The following is a 13,505-nucleotide window of genomic DNA, read 5'->3' as shown; positions in this document are numbered from 1 at the left end:
ATTGGTGAAATACCTGTCACAATTCCTGATAAGAATGTGCTTTTGAGTAGACTAGTAAACACAGGAGTAAAAACTTAGGTAGGCACCCTTTATGCTTAATAAAATATTAATGTTGTTTTTCTGCGTATTTCAGTTAGTATAAACTATTTTATCAATTTAAAAGCAAATATATAATTTGTTACAAGACAAATTATATAGAGCATTAGTAATAAAAAGTAATATGATAAGGAGGCAGGGAGGACCATTACATAATCACTTGCATTTCTTTTCGTATGTGGGTTGGTTTATTCTTGAGACCACCTCCCTGTCCAAATTGTTGCCGTGAGGGAGATTGGTGGGTGGCTGCCGGAGTGTGATGCTCCATGGGACGGTCCTCTGTCCTTTTGTTGCCTTGTGCTCCTGCTGCTGTTCTCTCTAATTGTGCTAGACAACTTTTCCTTTTCCTTCTGTTTCATTTTTCTCCCCCTCTTCCCCTTTCTCGTTGGCATTCCCCGCTGACCTTTTGCCCGTTTTGATTCTTCTTTCAGCCTTCTTTTATTTTGATGTCCGGGTGTTTGGGGAGGCATACTCTTGCACCTGTAGAACTGTAGTACCCAACGTCTCAAACGAGGGGACCCTTTTAGAGACAATCCTCTTTCGTCACTGAACCCGATCTCAACGGACTGACGGTTCTTAAGGTGGCATTTGTGGGGCATATACTCACGATGCACCCCTGGGGGACCCTTGGCAAGATTGGCAAGATGTGTCTTGTTGGGTGTCATGCCTCTAATTGTGGCTCCATGGCTTCTCAATCCTTCCTTCTTCGTAAGCCTGTTCTTGAATCTTATCCTTTAGATTTCCGCACTCATCTCCGTCTTCCCTATAACGATCCTTTCTCTCATTCTGAACTTCAGTCTGCCTTGGCCCTCTGCGGATCTACGGCGGCGGGCTCGGATGACGTTCATTATGAGATGCTTCGCCATCTCCCTCAGTGCACGTCTCAGTATTTACTGAGTCTGTATAACCAGGTCTGGGAGTCGTCGTCCGTCCCTGAGGACTGGCTCGATGCCGTTGTACTCCCTATTCGGAAACCAGGGTCTCTTGGTACGTCCCCTAAGGACTTCTGCCCTATTGCTCTCACGAGTTGTGTTTGCAAGCTGTTTGAGTGTATGGTAAATATCCGTCTGATGTGGTTCTTGGAACACCATCACCACCTCTCTGCTTCTCAATTTGGTTTTCGCAAGTGCTGCAGCACGACTGATGTCCTGGTGAACTTGGAGGTCTATATTCGTACTGCTTTTGCTGCGAAGACCTCCGTTGTTGCCGTCCTTTTTGACCTGGAAAACGCTTACGACACGACTTGGAGATACCATATTCTGTCCCAACTTCGTTATTTTGGCATTCGTGGTAATCTCTCTTCCTCCAAAGCTTTCTCTCTCGGTGTACCTTTCGAGTCAGGCTTGGTGCCACTCTCTCTGCCTCTTTTCGACAGTATGAAGGTGTGCCCCGAGGTAGTGTTCTTAGTATTACTCATTTTCTGGTTGCCCTCAATGGTCTTTCCTCCCTTCCTTCTGGCATCTTCTCCGCTCTTTATGTTGACGATCTTACTCTTTGCTGTCGGGGTGATGATTTGCCTCTCCTTCAACGGCGGCTTCAACTTGCGATTGATGCCGTGTCATCTTGGGCCACCAGTCATGGCTTCAAGTTCTCTACTACTAAGACTTGTGCCATGACTTTTACTCGGAAGCGGGTCGTTCTTCGTCCCTCTTTGTCACTTTATGGTCATCCCCTTGAGTACAAAGATTCCACGAAGCTTTTGGGGTTATTCTTTGACACTCGTTTGTCTTAGTCGCTCCATGTCTCTTACCTCCGTGTTGAATGCTCTAATGCCCTTAACCTACTTAAGGTTTTGTCCCATACTTCTTGGGGAGCGGATAGACGCACGCTGCTCTTTTTGCATTCCTCTCTCGTCCTGTCTAAACTCGATTATGGTTGCCTTGTGTACTCTTTCTGCTTTTCCTTCAACTCTTCGCTGTCTTGATCCTTTGCACCATACTGGGTTGCGCCTCGGCTCTGGTGCTTTTCATTCAACTCCTACCCTCAGCTTGTACGCTGACACTGACTTTGTCTCTCCAGGACCGCCACGATCGCTACAGTCTTCGCTGTCTTGCGCGATCCTTACAGCATCCTCACTCTCGCCTCTATCGTGCTTTGACTTTTACCCCTCCTGTAGTTCCTGTTCCTCTTCACCACCTTCCTCTTTCTGTCCGTTTGTCTCGCTTACAAGATTTTCTTTCGATTCATATTACTATTGTTTCTCCTCGTATTGTTCCATCCTTGCCCCCGTGGAGGGTTCCCCTTCCCAAATTTTGTACTTCTCTGACTCGCATCACTAAAGCTTTTACCTCTCCTACAGTTCTGAAACGCCTCTTCCTTGAGCACTTTTCTTCTCACTCCCACTCCGTTCCCATCTTCACCAATGGGTCAAAGTCTGCTGACGGTGTGGGCTACTCTGTTGTTTTTCCTGAACACACTTATATGTGTTGCCTTCCTCCGGAGGCTAGCATCTTCACAGCAGAACTTTATGCTATTCTCTATGCTCTTCGTCTCCTGCTTTCCCGGTGTCAATCCTCCTTAGTGGTGGTAGTTGACTCTCGTAGTGCCCTCATGGCGTTAGGGTCCTTTAATCCGGTCCACCCGGTGGTCATCGAGATTCAACATTGGTTGTTTCTTATTTCCAGTAAATTTAAGTCGGTTGCGTTTTGCTGGGTTCCCAGCCATGTTGGTGTCTCTTTAAATGAGCGTGCGGATGCTGCCGCTAAGGAACCTATCCGCACTCGTCCCATCTCCCGTAAAGGTATTCTTTATTCCGACATTTACCCAGTTATTCATGCCTCCATCCTTGCCCGCTGGCAGAGTTGTTGGTCTTCTGTTATTGATAACAAACTGTGTACTCTTAAGAGTTGTGTGTTCCAGTGGCCTTCCTCCTGCCACCGTAACCGGCGGTGGGAAACAGCTCTGGCTAGGTTACGTATTGGCCATACCCGTTTAACTCACGGTCACTTAATGGAGCGCCACCCTGCTCTTTATTGTCCAAATTGCATTGTCCCTCTTATGGTCTTGCATATCCTTGTTGAATGTCCTGACTTCCAGGACGAGCGTGTGTCTTGTTTTCCGACCGTCCCCCGCGGTCGCTTGTCCCTCGATAGAATTCTTGGCGACTCGGACACTTTTGATATCGTTCGCTTTATGCGTTTCTGTTCTCGTATTGGCATCCTTGGTGATATTTAGCGCCCTCTGATTATCCCGCACATTTGATGGGGCTACATAGCCTTTCCGGTTTGGTGCCTTCTATTGATAATTACTTACTTACTTGTCCCTCGATAGAATTCTTGGTGAATCAGATACTTTTGATATCGTTCGCCTTATGCGTTTCTGTTCTCGTATTGGCATCCTTGATGATATTTAGCGCCCTCTGATTATTCCGCACATTTGATGGTGCTACATGCATAGCCTTCCCTGTTTGGTGCCTTCTTTTGATAATTACTTACTTACTTCCTCTTGAAGGAGCACACAATTAGAACTCCACTCAGGCGCGACAAACCACTCGCTTCCAGACCGCCTCTAAAATATTCATATCGACGAGAAATGGTGTATGATGTCTCCAACAGCTTCCTCACACTTGAAAACAAGTAGGCTTCACTTCACCACTAACACAGGGCAGTATGTTTCTCATCCTCCCACGAGATCAACGAAGTAACGACCATCTCTGACGACTACTGTAACTCAAGTAACGTCACGACGTCATGCTAGCGTCACGTCACGTCACCAAAATATCAACACCTCATTAAATGTCACTTTTATCAGACGCTCATCCTCTGCTTGTATTCTTAAATTACACAATGACGTTTACTATATATTTCTTCCTCTGAACTCTTAATCTCGGATCCGGAAAGTCGAATAACTCACTGTGTAGACTCGTTCCACCAGGCTACATGGGGTCATAACACACACCATGGGAGGGAAGGTGGGTGGTGTGGCTGGTAGTATTAATAATTATGCAATGATGGATTGACTTGACCTGTCATGTGTTACTGAAATATTTATTGTAGATAATAATAATACTTTATCAAAAAAATAATAACTATAATAACAATAACACTTGTAATATTTTTTATCATTGTGAATTATTCCTCTGATGTAATTTGTTCTCATCTCACCGTTATGGCAGAGAGAAGCGTGATTCATCCTCTTTACTGGGGTAACGAGGGACCCATCCTCACACTCCCCCTGGTAGACCAGACCCACCCTCACACACCCCCTGGTAGACCAGACCCACCCTCACACACCCCCTGGTAGACCAGACACACCCACACACCCCCCTGGTAGACCAGACCCACCCTCACACTCCCCTGGTAGACCAGACCCACCCTCACACACCCCTGGTAGACCAGACCCACCCTCACACACCCCTGGTAGACCAGACCCACCCTCACACCCTACATAGTGTCTTTAGTTACTACCATATACCAGGTGTGTGTAGCTACTACGTCACACAGTAGTGGGGCCACCTCTTCCATGATGCCTCGAGTGCTCGTCAGTCTAAATGTTACCTCCAGAGCGCCAGTATTTATCAAGCATTTACGCAACCTCACCCGAAACCTTTACATCTGTTTTCAGTCATGGCGGCTTTGTTTACATTGTATGAGCGGCGGGGCAGTACGAGATCGTTTAGAACCATAATGATCTTGGATTGTTAGGTTTGGAAGCCCGTAAGCTGTTTGATAGTTGGAAACAGTCTCGATCATTAAGGCAAGATGCACATGTTTCGTACGTGGCTGTGTAAATGCTTTTATGAATCCTGGTCCCGATTTGGTCGAGTATTGCTTTTAGACGATAGTTAGCGGTGACAAGACTGCAGTAGACCGATGAGCTCGGCCTGCTGGCTAACGAGGTCGTGGGAAGTGCTTTGTTGAGCCACTGTAGCTGGACCGTCAGCCAGCTACTGTAGCTGGACCGTCAGCCAGCTACTGTAGCTGGACCGTCAGCCAGCGACTGTAGCTGGACCGTCAGCCAGCTACTGTTACGTCAGCCAGCCACTGTTGCTGGACCGTCAGCCAGCTACTGTTACGTCAGCCAGCTACTGTAGCTGGACCGTCAGCCAGCCACTGTAGCTGGACCGTCAGCCAGCGACTGTAGCTGGACCGTCAGCCAGCTACTGTTACGTCAGCCAGCCACTGTTGCTGGACCGTCAGCCAGCTACTGTTGCTGGACCGTCAGCCAGCCACTGGTGCTGGACCGTCAGCCAGCCACTGGTGCTGGACCGTCAGCCAGCGACTGTAGCTGGACCGTCAGCCAGCGACTGTTGCTGGACCGTCAGCCAGCCACTGTAGCTGGACCGTCAGCCAGCCACTGGTACTGGACCGTCAGCCAGCCACTGTAGCTGGACCGTCAGCCAGCGACTGTTGCTGGACCGTCAGCCAGCCACTGGTGCTGGACCGTCAGCCAGCCACTGGTGCTGGACCGTCAGCCAGCCACTGTAGCTGGACCGTCAGCCAGCCACTGGTGCTGGACCGTCAGCCAGCCACTGTAGCTGGACCGTCAGCCAGCCACTGGTGCTGGACCGTCAGCCAGCCACTGTAGCTGGACCGTCAGCCAGCCACTGTAGCTGGACCGTCAGCCAGCCACTGTAGCTGGACCGTCAGCCAGCCACTGTAGCTGGACCGTCAGCCAGCCACTGGTGCTGGACCGTCAGCCAGCCACTGGTGCTAGACCGTCAGCCAGCCACTGGTGCTAGACCGTCAGCCAACCACTGTAGCTGGACCGTCAGCCAACCACTGTAGCTGGACCGTCAGCCAGCCACTGGTACTGGACCGTCAGCCAGCCACTGGTACTGGACCGTCAGCCAGCCACTGGTGCTGGACCGTCAGCCAGCCACTGGTGCTGGACCGTCAGCCAGCCACTGGTACTAGACCGTCAGCCAGCCACTGGTGCTGGACCGTCAGCCAGCCACTGTAGCTGGACCGTCAGCCAGCCACGTACTGGACCGTCAGCCAGCCACTGGTACTGGACCGTCAGCCAGCCACTGGTGCTGGACCGTCAGCCAGCCACTGTAGCTGAACCGTCAGCCAGCCACTGGTGCTAGACCGTCAGCCAGCCTCCCTGGCTCTGACACACCCCTCTCTTCGTGACCTTTACACTTCACAAACACAATACCGAGGAAAACAACAATGAACAAATCAAAGTAATAGGCAAAATAAACAAAAGAAAAAAGGAGCGCTATACACAATTAGCGCTGAACAATGCCAGTGTTGAACAGTACCACCACTTGTTTGTCTGTGTATATATATATATATATATATATATATATATATATATATATATATATATTTGTAACGGTAAAGCGTTGGTGTTCGGCTGTTTCAAAAGCTAGGGGCAGGGCCTCGTCACATAATCAAAAAAAAAAAAAGAAAGTTGGTCCTTTCGTCTGTGGTAAGGTAATGGGAAGACACACAAAACACAAGTATATAAACAATGAAATTTTAATTACTCTAGAAAAACAAGACATGAATAAAGTTAATCACATAAAATATGCAAGACAAGTGAGTTACAGTGATAGCAAAATAAAATATAAGTGGTGCTGGAATACTGGCTTCGAGCTGCCACCTCCCTTAGTACACGAAAGCCAAGGCTTAGTCTACCAGCGAGAGATGTCAACTGCTTGGAGCACTGAGATATTCTGACGATACTGCCGCACTGCAGCCCAGACGTCGACTTGTGGTGGCGGCGGAGGGCAGGGGCGACGAGTCACCAGCCAATCGGCGACAGGCAGGCAGAGGATAAGCAGTTAGCTGGTTACGGCGGTGGTAGCAGGTGTCACGGTGTGCTGGGTACGATTTGCTCTCTGGGCAAAACGTTTGGCGATACTTGGTGGACGTATCTTCTATATTATCTTGTATATTGACGTACTTATGTAGGGAAGAGCAGGCTCAATCTCTCTTGAAAGAGATTATCGTCACAATATATATATATATATATATATATATATATATATATATATATATATATATATATATATATATATATATATATAAATGTCGTACCTAGTAGCCAGAACGCACTTTTCAGCCTACAATGCATGGCCCGATTTGCCTATTAAGCCAAGTTTTCCTGAATTAATATATTTTCTCAAATTTTTTTCTTATGAAATGATAACGCTACCCATTTCATTATGTATGAGGTCAATTTTTTTTTATTGGAGTTAAAATTAACGTAGATATATGACCGAACCTAACCAACCCTACCTAACCTAACCTAACCTATCTTTATAGGTTAGGTTGGGTTAGGTAGCCGAAAAAGTTAGGTTAGGTTAGGTTAGGTAGGTTAGGTAGTCGAAATAACATTAATTCATGAAAACTTGGCTTATTAGGCAAATCGGGCCTTGCATAGTAGGCTGAGAAGTGCGTTCTGGCTACTAGGTACGACATATATATATATATATATATATATATATATATATATATATATATATATATATATATATATATATATATATATAATATAAACACTCAATATGACCCTCCCAAACAGAAATAAATCCTTGCACTTAACATATAATTTGCATCTAGCCACAATATGTATACAATATGTACTATATATAGTGAACTGTTGCCTCCACCTGTATGGGGAACCATACTAAATTATACATAATATACATACAAATGATTATTTGACGATAATCCCCTCCCTCCCCCTCCCCCCACCGCCCCTCCCCCTCATTGTGGGTGGTGTGTGCACGTTGAGGGGTGGAAGGGAACTATCGGGGGAAAGCGCCAAGCCATTACGATTATATAGCACTGGGAAAGGTTCAGGATAAGGATTTGGGATGGAACGGTGGGGGGGAGGGAGACAGACAGGTAATGTTCCTGTTATGTACGATGGTACACAGGGAGAGTCTATACGTTAAATGTGATTGGTCGCTGGCCGATAATGTGACGGAGGAATGGTTGTTAAATTATCGCCCCATTAATTCATAATTGAGTGCAATTATTGCCTGAAAAACGAGCGCTGTAGTACGGGATTGTGTTTGGTGGTGGTTTGTGTAGTGTTAGAGCGGGTGATAGTCACGTGTGTGGGCTCAGGTGTTTGTGTGCGGGTTTCAAAAGAGTATAAACGAAAGCAAAATTTACCTCGCCTGTCGTTTGTACGTATTTATCAGTCCTCGCCTCTCACTGACTACGGGACAGTGAGGTCTGGTTCTTTATACCCTTCTTTCTAGCCTTGTTGTACCTGTTGCTTTTCAATTGAACTATTTTGTCCTTTGAATTCTTTGTCGAATCTGATCTTAAGAGTTGTGGATGGAGGTGGCTTCCACATCCTCCTCTTTGAGACCAATCCACTTATTGACAACCCTTACAGGGTGCCAGGGTTTCCTTATCTTTCTTCGACTCATTTCCGTTTCTAGCTTTCACCTACGTCTTCTCGTCCTACTTTCCCTCACTATAAGGAGGATATCCTTGTCCATCATTTCAATTCCTCCTAGTATCATGTATGTTGCCATCATGTTCCCTCTGTTTTTTCCTCCAGGGCTCAGCCATTTTAGCTCTGGCATAAATCTTGGTGCAAACCTCTGTATTTCTTTAATTTTGGTTTTATGTTTCAATCCGGTGTTGCATATTCCAGTTTTGGAATACTGTGTAATACAAAGTACTAAATACTAAATAATACAAAGGCTGTGTAGATTGCCTTGAAAGTGTCCTGAATTAGGTTAAACGATGTTATAATGCTAGCCAGCGTCCCATATGCTGCCGATGTTACCCTGTTTATGTGAGCCTCTGGTGTTAGTGGTGGAAGCATATCCATTCCCAGATCTTTCTCAGACTCCTGTAGTTGCCTACCTCTTATGGTATAAATACCTTCTGGTCACCTCTTTCCCTTTCCCATCACCATTATCTTACACTTCCTGGAATTGAACTCCAGTAACCATTTGTTGGTCTACTCCTGAAGTTTCCTCATGTACCCAATAAGCTAAAAGAATTACTGTCAATTATTTTGACCGTACGTTGTCAGTGCCGCAACAGAACAATTTAATTGTGCTCGTCCTGACAATGAAATAGCAAAAAACTTCAATATGTTGACAACGAGTCACAATATCGTGGCTGAAGATAATCTCATCAAACCACACACAAGAAGATCAAGAGACGATGACGTTTCGGTCCGTTCTGGACCATTCAGTATGTTGTTCAATGTTTACAGTGTTGTAGGTGTCCAGGGTTGCTGGCGCAGCGATGGTCGCTCCAGCAGGGGAGCTGAGGGTAACCTCTGGGGTCATTAGCTTCCCTCTCGTACTATGGAACACTTTGGGGTGCTCTCTGGATGCACTGGCTCAGACTTCGGGCTGTTTTGGGGACGGCTCTGTCCAATGTTTGCGGGGCTCTGTAAACTGTTAAATATATATATTATCTATATTTAATATATAATGTAAAAATATATATATTATGTAAATATATATATTATGTAAATATATATATAATATATATTAATAATATTATATTATATCAGGGGTGTATTTTTAGTGCTGCTGCATACGATGCCAAACGACAGAATTACTTAAAAGTTTATAGCAACAAAGAAAAAAAAATAATTATATTTATTCTGAGAACAGAGATATATACAATACATGAAAATACATAAATGGCGGACTGCCGATACAGGTGACCTTTCACTGCGCTGTATTTGGTAGGTCTAAATGTGACCAATAACGTGCGCTCGTATCGTGGCAGTGATATCCGGCCCCCCCCCCCCCCCAGGCAGTGATATCGGGTCTTCCATCCCTGCTCTCCACCCGTCCCAGATACACCACTGGGCCGACTTAGTTGAACCCCGGCATGATGTGACCGTAGATTTATACAAACCATTCTCCATGCTGTTCTCTTTCTTGATAACATTCTTTTGTATATATATGACTGGTTTTGTTTAATATATATATATATATATATATATATATATATATATATATATATATATATATATATATATATATATATATATATATATATATATATATATATTTACTTATATTTATATATTTATATTTAAGTATATTCTTTAACTTTTTGAATTTCCTTATTGTTTGGTTCACTATAAATGTTTGTGTTCTCTGAGAAATGATATTGTGATGATGGAACAGTGTGCGTCCAGTGTGAGGCGTGTGTCGTGCCCCACACTGTGTGTACGCAGGTGCCTCTCAGGCGTGAGGCGGGAGCTGCGACAAGGTGCCGGGTTGGCACCCATCAATACTGTGTGATCTGTGGCCCTGGGGAACACTGTAGCCCTGGTGAACACTGTGGCCCTGGGGAACACTGTAGCCCTGGTGAACACTGTGGCCCTGGTGAACATTGTGGCCCTGGGAAACACTGTGGCCCTGGTGAACACTGTTTGCCTGGTGAACACTGTGGCCATGGTATACACTATGGCCATGGTGAACACTGTGGCCTTGGTGAACACTGTGGCCCTGGTGAACACTGTTGCCCTGGTGAACACTGTGGCCCTGGTGGACATTTTGTAGTCTGTAGCCCTAGTGAACACAATGGCCCTGGTGAGCACTGTTGCTCTGGTGAACACTGTGGCCCTGGTGGACATTTTGTAGTCTATATCCCTAGTGAACACTGTGGCCCTGGTGAACACGGTGGCCATGGTGAACACTGTGGCCCTGGTGAACACTGTGGCCCTGGCGAACACTGTGGCCCTGGCGAACACTGTGGCCCTGGTGAACACTGTGGCCCTGGCGAACACTGTGGCCCTGGCAAACACTGTGGCCCTGGTGAACACTGTGATCCACTCGTCCTCCCCATCATTCCCCACTCCCTCGTTCGATGCTTTCCCAAATGATCTGAAGTTCCCATCACTGATAAATAAGAAAAACAGTTAAAAAAAGAAATGAAAAACAATGAAAAAATACAAAAAAATAAACTATACTCACGAAATGAGCGTTATGGCAAACAACACAGCTCAATTCCAACATAATGTCACACAAAATAATTAAATCAAAGTGAAAATAAATTTAAATCTATGAAAATTCAATTTATCAAATCAATCGGAAACATTGAAATGGAATCGTAACATATATAGTATAGCGCGAGTTGCCAGTACGTGCAACAGATGGCGCTGTTTAAAAAAAAAACATGTTTTTACCTTCACAGGTGTGGCATCTATATAGTAGGTATATAAAAACACGCGCATATTCGAAATGAATGTTGTGTCAAAATTTGAAAGCAATCGGTGAAGAACTTTCGGAGATTACAGCGTGTGTTGCTCTTACTTCCAACAGATGGCGCTGTTTTTCAAACCAAGCATGTTTTTTTCCTGTCACAGGTGAGGCATGTATATAGTAAGTATATAAAAACACTCACCTATTCGAATGCAACATTGTGTCAAAATTTCAAAGCAATCGGTAAAGAAGTTTCGAAGATTTCCCTCACATGAAAAACACATGAATACAATTTTTTTAAAGCATGTTTTTTACCGTCACAGACGTGACATTTATATAGTATGTATATAAAAACCTGCTCGGATGTGAATGGAACATATTGTGAAAATGTCAAAGCAATCGGCGAAGAACTTTCGGAGATTAGCGATTTTGAACAAACGAACATTAACATTTTATTTATATAGACGTTGTACACTTTATTATACAAGGTTACAGTTACGTATTTAATTGGTTACAAAAAGTGGACATTAGGAGAAAACGAGGATGCAGTGGGCATATCCCCTCTGGATCGCCACACTGCAGCGCTGGAAGAGAAAACTTGCCGTTCTATGGTTTCCCGCTCTTGTAGTTTCAATGTGCCTGGAACCAAGATCCTTAAGAAAGGATCCCCTCCCCCTTGGCTGACAGAGAGGTTGATGTATAGGGCTGCCAGGGTGGATGTACACGTATAGTCCCACGCCAATTGTCTGCCATTTTTCCAAGGGCGCATTGTGATTCCATCTGGTCGCCCAGCAAAGCTAACAAAGTTACGGTTCAACAGATTACGAGGCTCTCTCTCTGCTGGACACTGGGCAGAGGCAAGGTTCCTCTTTATGATGTCACTGACTTCGTCGTGCCGTGACTGTCAACCGCCTAATTTTCCACAATGCAGGCCATGCATAGGGCCATATAAGTATAAACCTTTGTGTAGGATATATGGGATATTAATGATCTCAAAAAACATTTTGTATGGCAAAAATATATTAATGTGAATTTGATGATTTTTATATTAATCCATAAAGGATGTTATTGGCCGCATGAACGGCAAACACCAGAGGTCAGGGCTGTGTTTTATGTCCTTATATTAGGAGGTTTTATGATAGGTGCAAGATAATGTGTGTAAACGCGTGTGCGTGCGCGGGTGTATAATTGATTATATATATATATATATATATATATATATATATATATATATATATATATATATATATATAATATAATATAATATAATAGAAAGGGTACCACCAATGGTGCAAGTGTAGGGACTCATAGCCTCGGAGAAGAAAATAAAGAGTACTCAGAGAAGAGTTTGTGGATCCTCACTGGACACTTTGATAGTTTCTTCTCCTACCACCCCTATTCTTTTGGTGTGTGTGTGTGTGTGTGTGTGTGTGTGTGTGTGTGTGTGTGTGTGTGTGTGTGTATGTGTATATATATATATATATATATATATATATATATATATATATATATATATATATATATATATATATATATATATATATATATATATATATATATATATAATAGACTGTGTGTGTATGGGCGTGTTTGTATTCGTCTAGATATGCTTGCAGGGTCAAGCAAGGCTCCAAGCCCCGCATTTCGAACGCACTTAGATTAGCACAATGACTCATTTCTCACACTTTTATCATATTTACATATATAACTTTGAATCGAATTGGCTTCAACGACTCTTACGTCTAAAAATATCTTTGCATATCTTTGGACCTTTTTCTAGTTACTTCTTGTCCCATTTAAGGTAAGGAAGGTTCCTTGGTGGGGATGCATAGTCACACGTGGGTCTCACCTTCGTTGTATATAGGGCCCGGAAAGCCCCTTTGGCCAAGTCCCCCGAAGGATACACGGATCTTGGCCAGTATGTTATATGCATCTTGTATATTCTGTTAATATGGGCTTCTGGCATATGTATGTATGTATGTATGTATGTATGTATGTATGTATGTATGTATGTATGTATGTATGTATGTATGTATGTATGTATGTATGTATGTGTGTATGTGGAGGGGGGGGGTTGTCTTGGCTGTGCTATGTGGCCTGTGATGATGAACATATCTGGCTGTTAGTGTGACATAGACCGTAGCTTACTTCAGTGTTAAATAGTTGAATATTGCTGGTGATGCACTAGTGCACATGTGTACTGGTGATAGGGACACAACCCGTGACTAAGGTCACAACCCGTGACTAAGGTCACAACCCGTGACTAAGGTCACAACCCGTGACTAAGGTCACAACCCGTGACTAAGGTCACAACCCG

The sequence above is a fragment of the Procambarus clarkii genome, chromosome 18, assembly GCF_040958095.1.
Source record: "Procambarus clarkii isolate CNS0578487 chromosome 18, FALCON_Pclarkii_2.0, whole genome shotgun sequence".
In the NCBI taxonomy this organism is placed as follows: Eukaryota; Metazoa; Arthropoda; class Malacostraca; order Decapoda; family Cambaridae; genus Procambarus; species Procambarus clarkii.
This window is presented reverse-complemented; position numbering follows the sequence as displayed.